This window comes from Parasteatoda tepidariorum, chromosome 2, assembly GCF_043381705.1.
Source record: "Parasteatoda tepidariorum isolate YZ-2023 chromosome 2, CAS_Ptep_4.0, whole genome shotgun sequence".
In the NCBI taxonomy this organism is placed as follows: Eukaryota; Metazoa; Arthropoda; class Arachnida; order Araneae; family Theridiidae; genus Parasteatoda; species Parasteatoda tepidariorum.
The window spans coordinates 45,170,130-45,188,873 of record NC_092205.1 but is presented as its reverse complement, the minus strand read 5'-3'; the positions used below and the strand labels follow the sequence as shown (position 1 = coordinate 45,188,873).

The window sequence follows — 18,744 nt, the reverse complement described above, 5'->3', positions numbered from 1 at the left end:
TTTTTTTAAAAACTTCTTCCAAGGATGTTGTTTTTGAATAGAGAATAAGGGTTTGCATTCTACTTTCTTTTTTAAATATTTTATTTATTATAGGTAAAAAATGATAGTGACATGTATCTAGAAACATACAGGTGGTGTTGAGTAATGATTACGTCCCAAGAGAAGAATATTGTAAGAGCTTTGATTAAGCGATTTTGTAAAAGTGTTGGGCTGTTCAAATAACATCTTATAATGTTTCGAGCTACAAATAATTTACACATTGATAATTATTTTAAAAAAGTTTTCTTTTTTAAAAAACTTTGAATAATATTCCCTAATCTAAACATTATTTCATCTTAAATTTTAACTCTTTTGAAATTGATTGTAGGTATAATAATTGTATTTTGTAAAAAAGCTATTAAAATTTCGGGAAAAAATCTGCCTGTCTGTGTCTCAGCATAAAAATGCTTATTTCACAGAAAAATACTGTTTCTTAACAGCGGATAATGTTGTCTCTAAAATATAAAAACATGCCTTTTAGCATCGCAAGGCACGGAATAAAACGAATGCTAGCCATGACAAATGCTAAAAAAAATTGTCGAATGCTTTGCTGTCTCTTTCACGTCTCTCAGACATACTTACTGTATACGCCTACACTAATCTATAGCACAATATTACATTACATTGCGGTATTGTTATTGCATTAATTAAAAATAAAAAACGATTTTTTTTAAAAATCTCTATAAGTTCTAACATATCATATTTTATCTAATATTCATCAATTTAAAAACCAGTTACTTTGAAATAACATTAATTTCTTATAAAGGTCAAAACTACTACAAATGGAGCTTAAGTCGAAAATCCGACTGTTCTAATGTGCCCCGGAGTGTCCCTCCCATATAAGTACCATTATTTTAACAAAATTTCTGCTATTTCAATGAAAAACTTCATTATTTTAACAAAAAAAAATGCAATTAACGACTACAGCATTCTGGTCTGTGAGAGCAGCGAGTAGAATTTGTACCAATCAATGCTTGAATTCGAACCAGGGGCACCTCACGAGGAGGTAAATGCTGTGTCTCTTGAGTACCGAAGATTTCATTAGAAATAAAAATATTGAACTATCTTTATTTTAGAAAGCCATACTGAAATAATTTCATCAATTGTTTATTTAAGTGTAAAAACATGTAAAACGCAGTTCTATTTATACTATGTTAAAAACCATAAAATTTTGCTGAAAACTAAGTGCAACTATAGAAAAAAAATCGCAAAATGATTTAAAAAATGTAAACTTATCGTAGGGTAAGTAAAACTGAATCGTAACAATTAGAATTTGAACTAATGGCTTTAAACCGTTTATGATTAGAGTGAGAAAGAGAGAAAAACCGTTTTGCAAACAAAACAGTTTTAAACCGTCAAATATACAGGGAAAGTCAGTAAAAAAACAGGTATTTCTTATGTTGTGGGATTTGTTATTCGAAGGTTATATTCCGATAATTCAAATTTCCACTTTCTATAAAAATTTGAAAAAAAAAAAAAAACTTCAAATATCATCCGTATTTTATTTGGGAAAAAAATAATGTTTATTATTATTATTTATGCATAGGGAAAACAATTCTGGTTAAATTACCGTACAGTACGGTAATGAACCAAGATATATGTTTAAAAACAGAAAAAAAACAGTATTTTCCTGCGAAAAATATGTTTATTATTATTATCATGCAAAATCTGCTGTTATTTTATACGGTGTCTATTTTTCATAATAATGCATTATCAAATTTTGCTACTTAAAATAGAAATGCTTACAATTATTATTATGATTTGTTATTTTTATTATTATGTCTTCATTCTAAAGATAGATCATTGAAGTGAAAAAAGAAGAGAAGACAAACATATTATACAGCTTTTTTTTAATAAATATATAGAGTAATATCACCTGATTAAAAACTACATATAAAGTATACGGTTTAAAATATACAAAAATGGAATGACCGTCGACATGTTTCAAGCGCATCGAAAATAGGCACCCATTTTCTTGTTTTGACAGACCTATGGACGCCTATTTTGATTCGCTTGAAACATGTCCACTGTCATTTTATTTTTGTATATTTCTGAAGAGTTTGAAGCTTTCAATCGGATAATATCTTATCGATTCAGTTTCTTGAGATTATTTACTTAATATAGTATAATAGTTTGAGAAAAGATATTTCCCTTATTAAATTTATTACTTTTTAAATTTGAATATATTTTGAACAAAATATTATTAAGGAGCAAATTAATAAGAATAATTTCAGTTTTCTTAATTGTTTGTTTTTAATTCATTTTAACTTTGTCTTTCCTGTAAATTATTATCAGATACATCATTTGATCCTTTTTTTAAAAAAAAAAAAATAACTTTTAGAAAATACTTTTCATTGATATAAAATAGAGATCTTTAAGTTTTTCTATAAGTGAATAAATTGACTTCGTACTACTTAGCAAGCAATAGCGCACTTCTAATTTTAAACTGAAACCTCTTTTGATTTATCGTTGTCTCACAATTTCTTGAAGCCATATATACGCTTCATCCTCTATAATGTTTGAATAAGGGTGATTAATATTCCTTTAAGTATTTGCCTTACTTTGTACTTGAAACTCATCATACACTCATCTACCAAGGATTATATTTGTTGAAAACTCAGAGACATGTGCTCTACTTTGCTGTAAAGCGATGAAAAATAAAAATAATAGCAAAGAAAGTATTTATTTTTCTCAGAATGATTCTTTCCAGTTTCTGAAATCAACTAAAATTCTGTATTCTAATTTGCATAGTTTTATGGGACCACAATCTCATTCTTCGCACTTTAAGGCAAAGTATACAAAGCATTATAATTTATAAATCAAACAAATTAAACATTTTGATTCATTAGTTAAACCCGTCATGACTAACTAAAGAAATTTGAATAAAAGGTGTTTATTTTAAAAACATTTTGATGTTCTATTATTATTCTCTGAAGTAGCACAGTATGCATAAAATGCATTGTGCAAAATTTTTTAAAAATACTTAAATTATAATAAATTTTTTTCCCTAATGGCAGGCACTGAACTCTCGCTCGTTCTTTGTCTCGGAAGATGCCGGAAGTTTCATTCATTTAACGTTACCTGGTGCTGAAAATAACAAGCACGGCAGAATGAAATAGAAGTACGTCACAGATGGCGTTGCCGAGAGAGCCAATCAACGGTCTCAAAATCTCTTAAGGATACTATGTGAGTAAAGAGAGTTTACATGCTACCTGGTGGGCATCTGTGAATCCAAGTACGACGACAAGCAACAATATCCAAGCCACATTGGCTCAGAAATTCGTTAATCATAATGACAATAATAATAATAAGAACAGTAGGGGCTAAGGGGATAAAGAGTTTACCTTCTAATGAGATGACCAGGATTGAATCCTAGCGGCGGATGGTGATTACGAATTCTGCTTCCGTCTAGCATCGATCAAGATGCTGACGTAAAATACTCTTATTGGTAGATGGGATATGGGTTAGAATCCCCTTTAAGCCAAACCGTAGGGAAGTTTTTGCTGTTTTCCTCTCCAAATAACGCAGATATGGTTTAGTTCCTTAAAAAAGTCCTCCATGAAATATAGTTTGATCCAAAAGCTCCCTTGTTTTCTGGGTTGAGTTCATAGTTGCAAGGCTACGGAGTTGAATATTAATTGTGGTATAGTCAGGATTGGGTCAGCTGCTTAACACCGGGTATAAAATAAAACAGTAATGATAATAATATATGAGTTCAAACAGTGTATTGAAACTATAAGCCATTAAAATCAGAGCCTTAGTGTTACAAAATTATAAAAAATAATATTAACTAGCATTTGCTTAAACTATTTATAATATTATTTAATTGAAAATATGACAGCCTGTATTAAAGCTATCATTTGTGAAATTCATAGACTTTTAAGCTGCTAATTTAACAATTTTTATGCTAAATAATAAATAGATATTAATTATGGAATAATTGAGTCTTGGGGAATACATGGTGATGCGGACGACTGTTAAAAAAGCAGCAAATTAACAGATTTAATGTAACAAATTACAGTTACCTCAAAATTACCTCAAAATGTCAAACGATGATAAAGCAGTGTGAAGTAAAAATAAATTTAAAAAATGAGTGGAATAATAAATAAATAGGCAATCAAGAAATAAAAAATGCATTTGAAATTTAAAAATAAAATTTATTTACATTTTAAAGTATAATTTAAGTATTTAGTGAAAAAAAAATAGAAAATCTTTGATCAAGCTGAGCTGTAAGAGAAAGTGAAAAAAAAAACTAGATTAATTTAATAGTAGAGTGGTTGCCGACGTTTTTTGAAAACCGAATTTCTATTTTTTAAAAACCGAATTTAGTGGATTTTTAAAACCGAATTAATCCATTGTACAACCGGTAGTAACAGACAAAGAAACAATAAAATTAGGTAGAACACTTGTTGCTTAGGCTACACAAAATTTTGTTGGAAGAAAAGTAAATCTAATCACAAAATAATTTCAGTACTATTATTTGTAAAAATAAAAGAAAAATAAATATTAATTTAATTCAATAAACTAATTGGTTCTATTTTAAGGATTCGTTAAATTTGCTAAGAAAAAAAAAAGACTTTTATAGGATGTTTGTGCACTATAAAAATCACTATGAAAGTTCTTCGGTAAAAACTACTGAGGTTTTTTTGCGCCCCCATAGAGCCAGAAACACGGTAAATTTTATCATATTCTGGTAGTTTTGACCATACTTTTTTTCTCCGTGCATGCATAAGTTTTTTCCCCTTCAAAATAACGGTATTTTTCCAAGAGAAAAAAAAATTATCCCCCCCCCCAATCTATACATTTGCAGAAATCATCACAAATTTCAAGTTTGAATTTTCTGACCATAATTTTTTCTCGGTGTGCAGTTTAATGGGTATAATGAAACATTAAGAGTACTTTGAAAAATATTTATCACTTAAGAATTAAATTATATCAAGTGAATAATTTTTTCTGGTTTTACTTTCCATTTCAGATTGAGAAAACTTATTTAGCGAAATCAAACTTCGAATCAAAACAAACAATTTATATTCTTTTTCATTCAAACACAAATAACGTTTTATAAAATCCAACTACGGCATTGTTTATTTGTTCAAAGGGTAAAATGCCATGAACCAAGTGAATTCAATATTTTCAGAAACAGCCGCCTTCTAAAGTGAACTTCAAAAAACAATAATGCCAATAATAACCTGTAAATGTAACTGTAAATTTCTTTTGTCACCAGAAAAGTTGGTAAAGCGGGGGCATACTTGTTGGAGGAAAAAAAAATAACATAAGAAGTCGATTTTTACCAAACGATCAAATTTTGTGACGAAGTGAATGTTATTGGCCACCGGAAACATCTTCTTTCTGATTGGCAGAGCGGGGGCTATTACGTCGTGGCAAAGTGTCTTGGCGCCGAAACTAACAAAAAGAGCCAACCGCTTCCATGCGCGTAAAAATCTCATGCGGCGAACCTAGCTATATATTCGATAGCTGTTGATACAGAAATCATTCATTCTTCGAAAATTTGTGAAAAAGAGCCCTATCTCGAATTCCAAAATCTTATTTTAAAATAATTTTGTTAAATTACCGTTTTATTATTAATTTCGAAACAAAGATTTAGACAAGAAATTATAGATAAACATAAAGTAAGTTATATTTTTACTTATATGCTTATTTGCTATGAAAATTTGAGAAAATGCCATGGTTATATTTAATTTACGAGAAATTAAAATTTTTAAGCTTTTATTGTAATTTTCTTAGTTTCTATGAAATTTTAATTTATTCCGAGTTTTCCGATTTGGTGATGATGCTTATTATTAGTATTAGAACAGCTGTATGACTTTTTCTACTTTTTTCAGTGCCTTGGTTTTATTTTTTATTACGACTACAATATTTTTGTTATGTTAATAACTTTATTTTTATTATTAGATACATATATTTTATTATCCTTTACAAGTGCATATGAAATATATGCAATGCATTATTTAAAGAATGTATCGTTGGATTAATGAAAAAACTAATTTATATATTAATGGATTTTAAGATAAGGCGTTTCCTTAGATTACTAGGTAAAGGGATAAGTGTTACCTGAAATTTCGCTTCTAGAAAGAATTTTGAATAATTATTTTTCGCATCTTTTGGAATATTTTTTTGTATTCTTCTTGCGGTTAGCCTAATTTAACTGAAATATTTTTTTTTTCTGTATTTTTTTTCATTTGGAGGAAAAAAAACCCACCAAACCATAAAAAGCATTATTTTGTACAGTTTTTATTTATTTTCATTTTAAAATATAAATTATAAATTTTTAGTTTTTAAAAGAAAATTAATTTCGGATTTTTTTTTAAATATTTTGTAAAAGTGATGACTTTTGGACTCAAGTATTGTGGTTTTATAAAAGCATTTTTAATGCAGAATTATTATATTGCAATTATTATATAGCATATTGCACTTTTAATGCCATAGGCTTACTTATAAACAATATACGGGATGCGTAATGCTGAAACACAGAAAAAAATATAGCAAAATATTTCAAATAAAGCATCAGTTCTTAATTAATTTCCTTGAAATTTGTATATATACTTGAAATTATGCCACATAACGTGATTTTCAGTGAATAGAAACATAATAACATTTAACACTTTGCATCAAAATTATTTTGACATGAAGCGAGTGTTATCCTTGTTTTCAAAATTTAACTTTGAAAACCTTGATGAATAGTGGTTACATTTCATGGTGCTGTTCTTGACCCAAATTCATGCTCATTTATATTTACACATTTTGCGCAGCAACTGAAATCAGAAATAATTAAAAAGTTATAAGCAATTATTGTAAAGCAATATCTTCTAAGGCACTACAGCCTGCTACAGGCCAAGGTAGTTCCAAGTAGTCATAGTCATCTGATCTTATCCGTAGCAAGGCTCTTCCAGTTTCCCTTATTTACTGTATGAAAGTCCTTTTCTACCGAGTAAAGCCACCTTATTGGTGGTCTTCCCCTTTCTTCGTTTCCTCGTTTACTGTTTCTCGTTTTCTGTTAAATGCTTAGAGTGTTTTATAAAAATAGTCCCACTGAAACACATTTAAAAAAAAATATTAAACTGTCCTTGATTTTCATTCAAAGTTTAAGAATTCATATCATTCATTTAAGTTGGCTGTAAGATTGGTGAGAATGGCGAACAATAATGGCGACGAATAAATAAACAACCAAACATTCGCCAGAAATTAAAATTCTCTAAAAACTGAAACAGTAAAAAAACTGTAATACCGTAATTTTTCAGGAATTATTTTACGATGTATTATTGTGGGGATTTAATTATAGACCATGTCAACCTTCAACTATCAAAAGGTACCTCTAGAGAGAATCAAGTTAACAAGTCTTGTATACTAGTGATTCGGTATTTAATATTTATAGTGGTAGTTACGCCACATTATTTGGTTTTAAAAGGAGAGTTCTAAATCATATTACATATGAAACTCTAAAGTTCACTAAAAAACAGTTAGCATGAAAAATTTCAACAACAAGTTTGATGAAGTGTTTGATATACGCTGTATACTTATCAAAAATATTTGAACTTAAATTCTGGAATAAAAATAATAAGCTGACTTAAGAAAAGTTAAAGGTAATAAAATTCGACGTTTATATATTATATAGTTTGATTTCTTTCGAAGATACTGAGGTTGCAAAGTAAAACAAAATTTTCTGTTTCCTACACTCTGAGTAAACTAAAAATAGTTGGAAATGGATTTTTTTCTTCACGTTTTTTAATTATGCAAAACAATACTTTATTATAATTCTCAGATATTTGATCTTTAGTAATTGTGTTATTAATATATGCGTTGAGCTTGAATAACTACATTCGTTAAACTGCAGTAAATTAGAAAGAAATATTTAATCCAGTTTAAGTACAACAGTAAATAAAGCAGCATTCAATAATTAGAATTTATACTCATAAAAAGTTATTCATTTATCCGATTAGAAAATCTTATTTATTTATTTTACATTAAAAATTACATAAAATGTACCATTTTATAACAATAAATTATAATATTTCATAAATTATGATTCATAAATAATTCATAATAATTCATAAATTATTCATAAATATTCATAAATAATTCACAAGTTTTTTAAAAGGAGCTGAGTTGCATTCTTTGTTTGGTAAAAGAAACAAAAAAAATATTTTTTCGAAACATGTTTCCCTTAGTTAAATGAAAAGTGTTGTACTCTGTAGAATTCAAAATAAAGATATACATATATATAAATGTAAGAAACACAAGGTGCTTAAATTGACACAGCCTCATGAATAGATCATAAATATGCATTTAAGTACAATTCCAGTGTGACACGATAAATAAATGTTCTTAAATGTATGGAAAGACACAATGGATTCATCTCAATTTCAAATTATTTGTAATTGTTGCATTGTTTATACATTTCCTCAAAATTCAAAAATGTAAACAAAATGTGAAATAGTAACAATATTTTCCGTTTTCGAGTAGTTTTAGCTAAAATATGTTGAGTCTTTTCGAGTATAATAATTTATTGTCATATAATAAGATGCTTTTAGATAGTAAAATATGATGGAGTCTAATTAAATTTTCTTTTAAAATTGTATCTTTTGAACAAGGCAAGTTTTGAATTTACCCCCAATAGGTTAATTGAAATGAATATATGAAGAAAACTTAATTTCTTTTATTACTTTTATTATTAAAACTTAAATTTTTGATTTAATTAAACTTGTATCGTAGCATTGTCTAAATATATAGGACAAAAGCATATTGCATGACATTGAATATTATAATAATGTAGATGAAAATGCAATTTTAAACCATGAATGTAAATTAAATATAAAGTTTAATATGATATTAATGGAATATTATAAAAAATAATATCAAATCAATAACATCAAATAAAAAAAAATATCAATAATTTCATATTTCCTATAAAAAAAAAACATTTTTAGGCTTCGCAGAAATTTTTTTTCGTAGTTGTCAGGAAAAAAAAAATAAACGCATAAAATAATGCATTTGGCCATAAATGTATACTTTTCTTTATTTCCTCAATCGATTAATTTACATCAAAATAAATTTAATAAATTTTTATTACGTATTTCTTGTAAAAAAAAAATTAAATTTATAAATTTTTTTAAATTATTATTCTATAAATTTCAATGCTAGTCAATATAAAAGCTTAATAATATAAGAAAGCGAGTTAAAAGTTGGTAGTGTATCTACCACTACAAAAATACAATTCCAATTCACTAGCATATAAGACATGTTAACTCTATTATATGCTGGGGTACCTTTTCATTGATGAATGTTGGCATTGTCTATATGACTTTTTCCATATTGGTGACTCTCAAAAGTGATATGAACTCGCCTACAACAAAAATAACATCCAGCTCAATGTATGGAGCACATTAAACAGGTGACTTGCTATTAGTGTTTGCTTGATTGTCCTCTTCGCGCTGTAGCTTCTCCGTCTCATTTGCACACAACGGGGACCTCCACACACTCGATTGCTAATAGCAACACAGGATAGATCATACACACAGCTATGAACATAATACGGCTCTCACCACAAGCTCTCAGAAACCGGAGAACTTAACACAGCTCTCCCGGCTTCTCATAAAACAGCAAGGAATCAACTAGTGGCATCCTTGAATCGAATTCTATCACAGATAAAATTCTGCTGGGAGAGTATTGCAGTGTGTCTAACACTACAAATAATAACACTATAAATAATTCCAATTCACTAGTATATAAAACATGTTAACTCGATTCTACGTTTGGGGTCCCTTTTTATAGATGAATGTTAACATAGTTGATATGACTTTCCCCACAAGTTATTTTGGTTGCTTTGTGGAGCTAAAGAAACTTGATTTAAAGAATGGAAATTTTTTTATCTGAATGGCATGCAATCATTCTGCTAAAAGTTATATTTCATTTTTAATCATTCACTTACCGTTTCTTCATTACCAAATATAATAGTTTATAAAATAATTTTTCACGTATTTTGACGAAAAAGAAATATGGAAGCTTAATTTAAAAAGAAAATAGACAATTTGTAATCGAAATAGTGAAATGTTTCTTTTAGAAAATTTTGTTATGGTTTCAGTGAAAGTAATTATTGTTCCTTACATACTTAAAAATGTAATTATAATGGATAAAATATGTTTAGTTCAAAACCTCATTTCCAAATAAATTTTCAGAGGCTGCATTACTTTGAAAAAAAGGAACATGGGAGTTAAGTTAGGGCGTAGTGGATTTAATGTTTTAAACTTAACTTGATCTAATCAAGAAAGCCCAAATGAAAAAACTTTCCGTGAACATTTTAAAAAATTAACTGTATAGTTAAACTGAATAGTTTAAAACATTTATTAAATTTTTATTTACATACATTTTGATTACATCTACAAGCAAGCGATTTCCAATTTTTTAATTTTGAACTTGATTATTTCCGTTTTAACTCTTTTATTAATTTTAATGTTTTTACATTGGGTTATTTACATTCTTCGAAATTGTAATATATTATTAGGTTATTCAGTCTCCAAATCTGTTGTTTCCAAATCTTTTACTATACACAAGCTAATGTGTTCTAAATCTAAAACTTAGATTCATTTTTCATCTAATATGTGTATAATTTGAAACATTCAATGCATAAAACCCTAAGTATATACATCGTAAAATATTCTTATCAAATTAATGTAAAAGGTACCGGCACTCAGGGTGCCGGTAACTTTAACAGTAAAATCCATTTTTACTGGAATAACTTTATAAATATTTCAGTAAAAATTACGGTAATATTTCAGTAAAAATTTTTACATTAAAATTCCTTTTTTGAAGCAGGTTACGGAATAAAAAAAATTATATACCGTAATTTTTACAGTAATAATTTCAGTATAGCTACTGAATCACTCTAATTAAGTAAATATCTTATTATATAAAACGCTAATACGTACGTATGTATGTATGTATCAATAAAACCGATGATATTTCCTTTCTAGCGCTGGCAACAGTTTTCATTTTTAATTGATTGGATTCGGCGCGCAAGAGCACGTAGTGAGCAACCAGATAACAATAACCAGAGTGAGCATTATCAGGTTGTTCAATTCAGATTCATGCACTAAAAACATGACAATATTTAATTTAAACTCAATTAGGAATTAATTAATTAATTGAAGTGAGAATGCTTTAAAAGGCCGCTGTTGAATTGATATTTTTCTACTGGGAGCTACCTAAACGTCTAAAAAACGTTTAAGTGTTTGTATTGAATGCATTGAATTTTTTTATATTTCGCGTTTATTTATGCATTGAATTTTCACGCTTTAAAATGCAGAATATTAGTGAAGCAATATTTGATAATTTATTTTGCTAATATGTTTCTTATTTAGCTAATGTTTTGATTTTTTCACCATGTACAATCTAAATAGCTAATATACTTTTTTAAAAGCCAATAAGAACATTGGTAGAATTCTTCTACATAAGTACAATACTATGTCTTTGATGATAAAATACTATGTCTTTGATGATAATATATTATGTCTTTGTGCTAGAACATTGTGTTCATTGGCGAGCGAGCGCAGCGAGCCATGGTTCACGGCGTGAACCACGTAGGATTGCGCAGCAATTCTCGGGGGTTGGCGAGCGTTAGTGAGCAGGGGTGGAGCCTCCTAGTTATTATTAGAATTACGGTATAATATTTCACGATAAAAATGAATTTTACAAGTCCCGGTATTTTATATGGTATTTTGATTCGTAATATTTCGTAGCGTAGTGTTTGGCACACAAATTGAAGTCGCCATTTGCTCTTTAGTTATTAACCTCTTTATGATTCTGATCACATGTATGTGATCTCGTGATTTTCTCTTCATGACTCACGGTATCATATATTCAACAAACCTTTCTGACTCTTGCAGCCCAAAACTACACGGTTGTGATCTAATACGGTACTCTCGTATTACATCTCGTATTAGTACGTGTACGTACACTTAGTACGTTTACTCCTGAAGTACGCGGGCCTAGAAGAAAGCTTCTTTCTCATTCTGCCCTTTTCTGAAAGAGTTTAACTGCCGCGCGAAATATGGCTGCTCTCAACATCTGATACAATCATCATCATCACCATCAATGGCTCGACATCCCAGGGTGGGCCTTGACATTTTCAAGAAGTTTTCTCCAGGCTAATTTTTTTCCTGCTAGCGTTTTTCAATTTTTTGTTTTTAAGATCAAAAGGTCTTTTTCTAGGCCTCAAATTCAGCCTCCCTCTTTTTCGTGTGCCAACTGGTCTGCCATTGAAAATTCCTTTTGTGGTACGATCTTCATCCATTCGAATAACGTGGCCTGCCCATTTTATTCATTGTTGTTTAATGAAGTTAATAATGTCAGGTTCATTATATGAGTGATGAAAATTTATTTGTTCTTCTAAGTAAGCCACACACCATTTTTTTTTGGAATTCCTTCAAAAATACTTTTTAAGACCTTTTTCTCAAAGGTACAAGATATGGTCCAGGTATCACCAGCATATGCTAAAATGAGTGTATAATACATTGTATATGAATGTATTTACGTTGTATAATAATGAGTAATTTATTCCTGAGATAATTCATTTGTTACCTGAGATAACTTACCTTAGAAAACTTCTAAATGATGATAAAACATTGCTAAAATAAATATGATTCTAAGTTTATTGGAAATGTGTAATTCTTATTATATTATATTTGAGGTTTTGTAAAAGAGGAAAAAATCAGCTTCATTGAGATGTATATTTTCAAAAAGGTGACTCAAATAATTTTTTTTCAGAGCAAAACCATTAATTATTTTCTTTTATGTATAGATCGTTTTATAAAAAATAGTTTATTGCACAAAGGAATTGATTTCTTTAATTTTTTAAGGAGGAAAAAACAGCAGCATAATATGAAATTGATTACAAAAAGTGTTACTTGAAATGATACATTATTCTAGCATATTAGTGAATAAAAAATGGTAGACAAACAAACTGATAAGATTCTTTGTCTCAAATGTTGACATCGTTCTTAAAGGAATTCTGTCTAAGTCAATTAATCAACGGTCTTATTTAATTACTGTTACCTATTCAAGTGTTTTTGGTAGCGAATGTGCAACATAAACAATCTAAGGTACGAAAATTAATGGAGAAATGAATAATTAGGCTTCTCTTTAGAGATAAATGAACTCTATTGTTAGAATTCATGCTTTTTGTTTACATAGGTTGTTTTTTAAGTCCTACTTTTTAACGTTAAAAACGGATTGGATGTGCAATGGAATGAAAAACAAGTAATTTAGATTTAAAGCTTTAGTTCAAAGAAAAATGAAAAGAAAAGAGCTAAATGATGAAGTAAAAAAGACCAAATCAAATTACTATGAAAATGGAGGAATTCTTTAGCTAGAAATTGTTGTTTCAAATGATAACTTTTTTAAGAAGGATTTAGTTAAAAATAACTTTAAGCTTTTGATTTAAATTTCGAATTAAATTTGCAAACACAAAGGCAAATTAATTTATTGAGTATATTTGTTATTTTAACTAGCTTAATTTCTGGCATTTCTTTAGAAAGGATTATGAAGTTGGTGCTTTTTTAATATTTTTGAATGGATGACCTTTCTATGAATTTATTTAAAAAATATTTATATTTAAATAAGAGATTTTATTTCTAAAAAGCATTTTTAGTTCAGTAAATTACAAAGTATATTTCGGATGATTTGAAACTAATTTCAATTGAATTATTTTACAGTCACAAGTTATTATTTGATACCCAGAAATACTGTCCATGTCAATTTTACTTATTTTATAACCGTCGTTGAAGAGTAGACCCAATTTCGGATTTACGACTACTAATGTTCAACTCCGTAGCATTGTAATTTTGAACCCAATCCAGAAGAAAAGAGAACTCCTGGATCAAGTATAGCGAGAAATTTTCGTTCGTGGAGGAATTTTTGATGAAACTAACCTGCCTTTTCATGGAGAGGAAAACCACGAAAACCTCCCACGGTTAGCCTGACGGCAATGAGACTCTAACCCATGAACCACTGAGGATATTTTACGTCAGCACTGTGGTTAGTGTGAGCTGGGTGCGGAATTTGCATCCATCAGCTATCGCTGTGATTCGAACCCGGTTCACCTCATTGGAAGGGAACACTCTATCCTCTGAGCCACTACTGCTCCGTTCTTGTCAATTGGCGATTTTAAATTCTAATTATTTTAGAAAAAGGGGATAGGGTAAACCAACCAGTGAAGGAACATTTCTTATATATTGATTAAAAATAAGAGTTTGAAAGTTTTTCCTTAGATTGATTGGTAACGATAGCTTACTGCCAAACAATAGAAAGTCATCTAGCAATGTTTTGAATTACCTGGTCAAACAAACTTCTCTAGAAAATTTTTTGAATTTGTTATTATCTCTGTAACACATTGTTTCTTTGAAATAATTATAAGGTGAGTGTTTGTATTTATATGTTTGAAGTGGAATTAATTAAATGTAATAGTTTAATTTTTCTCACTGTGAAAAAGAGAATTCAAAATATAGTTATTGAAGTTACGTTTTTTTTAAGCATCATAGCATAATAAAGTACTGAGATAAGGGGGTGTTTATTCACTGGATCACCAAAACGCTGAAAACCCAGTGAAGGGACAAGTGTTCCTTTACTGGTTTTTTTCTAAGTTAATGAAAATAAAAGATAAACTTTAATTTTCTTGTACCTTTAGTGATGTTCCGCATCAAAAGTATGTTAAAAATATGAAAAACAACTTCTAACCAGTGAGGGAAATGTTCCTTTACTGGGCATAGATTTTCCAGTGAATGAGCAGTATGTGTAAATATGTTGACACTTAATTTTCAATTCCTGATTACAAAAGAAAGTTAATATTTTCCAAGTATTTATATGTTATAATTTCAAGAATAGGCTTGTTTTTAAATATTTGTATGACTTTTAAATTCATTAAAAAATAGCATTAAAAAATAACTAGAGCATTAAAAAATAACTAAAATTAAGTGCTCCTTTACTGGGTGTTCATTCACTGGTAAGAGCTGTTCCTTCACTTGGTCTTCTTAATATTTGTTATTTGAACCTCCAAAACTTTAAACCAATATTATGTAAGTTCTTTGCAATTTTTTTACATAATTTGCAATTAGTAACAGATATGTTGACTCTGTCATTTAACTAAAATTACGAATTTTGAAATTAATATGATTTTTTTAAAAGGAAAATGAATCTTAAGTGTTCCATAACTGGTTAGTTTACCCTATATCATTTTTATTAGCTTTTTCTAATCTGCAAAATTGTCACACAGCTTTGGGTTCGAGTGGATTCAATGGCCAATTTTAAAAAGTGTGTACCTTTGCCTTTTAAATTTTTATTCAAGAAATTAAAACCTGAAATTCATATATAGATGACTTTTGTTAAGGTATAAATCAAGGGTGGACAATTTAATTGGGAAAAAGTGCAATTATTTAGAAAAATGTGCTTGAACAGAGGAAAAAATATGCTCAAAACTACCAGAATATGGTAAAATTTATAGTGCTTCTGTCTCAATGGGAACACCAAAAAGCTTTGGCAATGATTATGGTAAAATTAAGAATAAAATAGAGTTTCGTAATGGTAAAATTTGGGAACTTTATCTTGATACCTTAAGGAAAGATATAAAAATTATTTATTCGGTTAAATTTACTTTTCAGTTTCTTATTTTTTTCTAAATGCGTGATAAACTATAATTTTGAAAATCAGAATTTCTGGTGAACTACACTGGTGTCCAAAACTTAAGCAACAAGTGCATTTTTTGTCATAACTCTACAAGAAATCATCCGATTGACATGAAGTTTGAATATGATGTACATTATTTTGTACTTAAACGATGGTAAAAGAATAGTGGCGCAGAAATGAATATAAGGCTTAAAGTAGGGTATGGAACAAAAAAAGGCTTTATTTGATATATAGTGACGTTACACATGAGTGCCTGAAGAAGCGTAAGTACAACTGGCAGATGTTCCCTAGTATGGGATATGCCATCCCCTTACTGTAATTGTTGCTTGACATCGTCTCTCCATGCGTCGTCTCTCCAGATAATCCAGGAGTTCTTGGGGTAAACATCTCCATTCCTCCTTTAACGCATCTTTCAGCTGATGGGTGTTACCAGGAGGATACTGTCGTGTCGCAAGACGTCTCCCTAATGCATCCGACACATGCTCTATGGGATTTAGATCTGGAGATCATGGGGTAGGATTACCTCATTGCAGTAACGGTCTCCAGTTAAAGAACCTCGGTCGAAGATCTGAAGCTCATTCCACCCGTTCAACGTAATGCCACCCCAGACGGCAACTCCAGGGCCACCGTAACGATCTCTTTCCTCGATGTTATTGGGATGAAATCGAGCTCCAACCTCTCTCCAGATCAACTGACGTTGAGAATCACTTGTAGCACTAAAACGACTCTCATCTGTGAAGAGGACGCGACTCCATTGATGAGGTGTCCAGGTTTCGTGTTCTCTGCACCACTCTAAACGGTGCCGCCGATGGCTAACTTTTAAAGGTATGCAGCGTTCAGGACGTCTAGCAAATAAGCCACCTTTGTGGAGGCGTCTGGCCACTGTAAATCTTGATACTTGTCGTCCTGTGGCTGTGCACAGTTGCTGAGATATGGCGCTCGCTGACTGAAAACGGTTTCTTTCCGCCTGGAGGACAATGTAACGGTCATCTCTTGGTGTTGTTTTCCTAGGACGGCCACCACCAACCTTCCGAACAGCTGTACCAGTTGTTTTAAAGGTATTCCAAGCTCGAGAAACAACACTTTTGTTGATCCCGAACTCCTCGGAGACACTGTTCACTCTACGCCCCTCCTCAAGCTTCTCAATCATTCTTCCTCGAGTAAAGTCGTCTAAATGATTTATTGAAGACATGTTTCACAAAACAAATCACTTGCACTTGCAGCGAATGTCTTTAACTACGGTGCTCTTCATCCTTTTATCACAGCTTTGACCTGCGCGCCGACCCACAAGGACTTACATCACCTACGACGTTTTATTTCTAAAATTTGCATATAAATAATCTTCTACTGAATTACGTGCATATTATACTGCAATTTCATGGCTATCTTATACTTTGTTGGGGAGCTGTGGCCGAAAAACCACTTGTTGCTTAAGTTTTGCACACCAGTGTAATACTATATGAATGGAAAGATTACCAAATGAATTGTTTAAATACTATATATATTGGTTTTTATAACTAGAATTATGTTTTTTTTAATCAGAAATGTTGTTAACATATAGTGCTGCAATTGTAATGGAATTTTTTCTTAGTGTCCGATTTCTAATCTTCCCAACATATTAAAAATATGAAAAAGAGAAAAGAATATTGTTAATAAGTTGACTATAAAAGTTGTATTAAAGTAGCACATTGTTTTAAATAAGTCTGAGTTGTGAAGATTTAAAAAATTAATATAATAAATAACACTAAAGTATAAATATGAATTTTTATTTAGCAAATATTTTTAAAAGCTCAGTTAATGAGCTTCGTAAAAAATTAAAATGAATAACTTGAATCATGCATATACTTAATCATGCATACTTAATTAATGCTTAATTATGAATCAGACAAAAAGATGCATTATAAGTGCAATAAACTCTGTTGTATACGCACGTCTAACACTGTAAAAATTTCCGGATCAAATTATTGTATGAAATGCTGGCAATTTGAGTGCATCATCCATAAAATCCATTTTTACTGAAAAATATTATCCGCAATTTTTATTGTAATATTTATTTAATTAGAGTGATTTGGAGGTTTTACGGTAATTATTACTGATGGATGGACTAAAAATTATGGTATATCAGATTTTTTGTTCGGTAACAAGTGAAAGGAAATTTTAAAAAAAAAATGGATTCCGGGCAAAATGGACTTTATTGTATAAAGAACCATCACTCAAAATGCCGGTTTTAATACCATCAGAAAATACAGAATAATTCGAATTTAAAAACAGAAAAAAGTTGAATGAAAATTTCTTTTAAAATTTATATATTTATATGAAACTTCTAAAATATTTAAACTTTTTAAATTTATCTGAAACAAACGTTGCAGTAAAGCAACTTTTTGAACGTAAAAGAATTATATCCAAGAATGAGATTCAATTTTATATTAATGTTTCTATATTTCTATATTTTAAACCTCATAGTTATGTATAACTTTTAATGAAAGCGGGTTTAAAAAGAACATAAGATTTTCTAAAAAAATAGGCATTTCTTATGATTGAAGAGCCTTTGAGGAACAGTCTTAAGCATCTATTGTCTTATTTTAAATTTTTAAAAGAGCACAGAAATGTCTCATTAACTTAGCATTAGTAAATGATAGTATTTACATTCAAAAATATTCCTAATAAAACTTGTCTCATTAAAATTTCAAGTATTTTCCATTTGAAAAGTTTTAAAACTTGTTTATTTTCAGAAAAAGAACGAAAAAAGTTTAAAAATAATATCTATCAAAGGACGAAAAAATTGATATGTTGCGACGAAACATGTGTTGCGGTTTTAGTTTTCATTTGCTATCAAAAATTTCTTTTTTTGTGTGAAGTTTTGTTTATTTTCACTCTTCTTGAAGCTTAAACACAGTTTTTTTCAACAATATATGTCGGTTGCTGTGTAAAAAATAAAAATTTACTGTTGCTAGTATTTGAATATTGAATATTTTGTGATATCATCGATTCTTTCCTTCATTCATAGTTACA

At 29.4% G+C, this 18,744-nt stretch overlaps 1 protein-coding gene across 1 annotated transcript in view; it reads left to right on the top strand.

The window, feature by feature from the left end:
• Positions 1 to 5,528: 5,528 nt before the first annotated feature.
• Positions 5,529 to 18,744, top strand: part of LOC107440498 (uncharacterized) — a 57,763-nt gene continuing 44,547 nt past the window's right edge. Inside the window, exon 1 of the mRNA XM_016053441.3 lies at positions 5,529 to 5,669. The gene's annotated coding sequence lies outside the window, so the exon portion shown is untranslated. The remainder of the gene's footprint in view (positions 5,670 to 18,744) is intronic.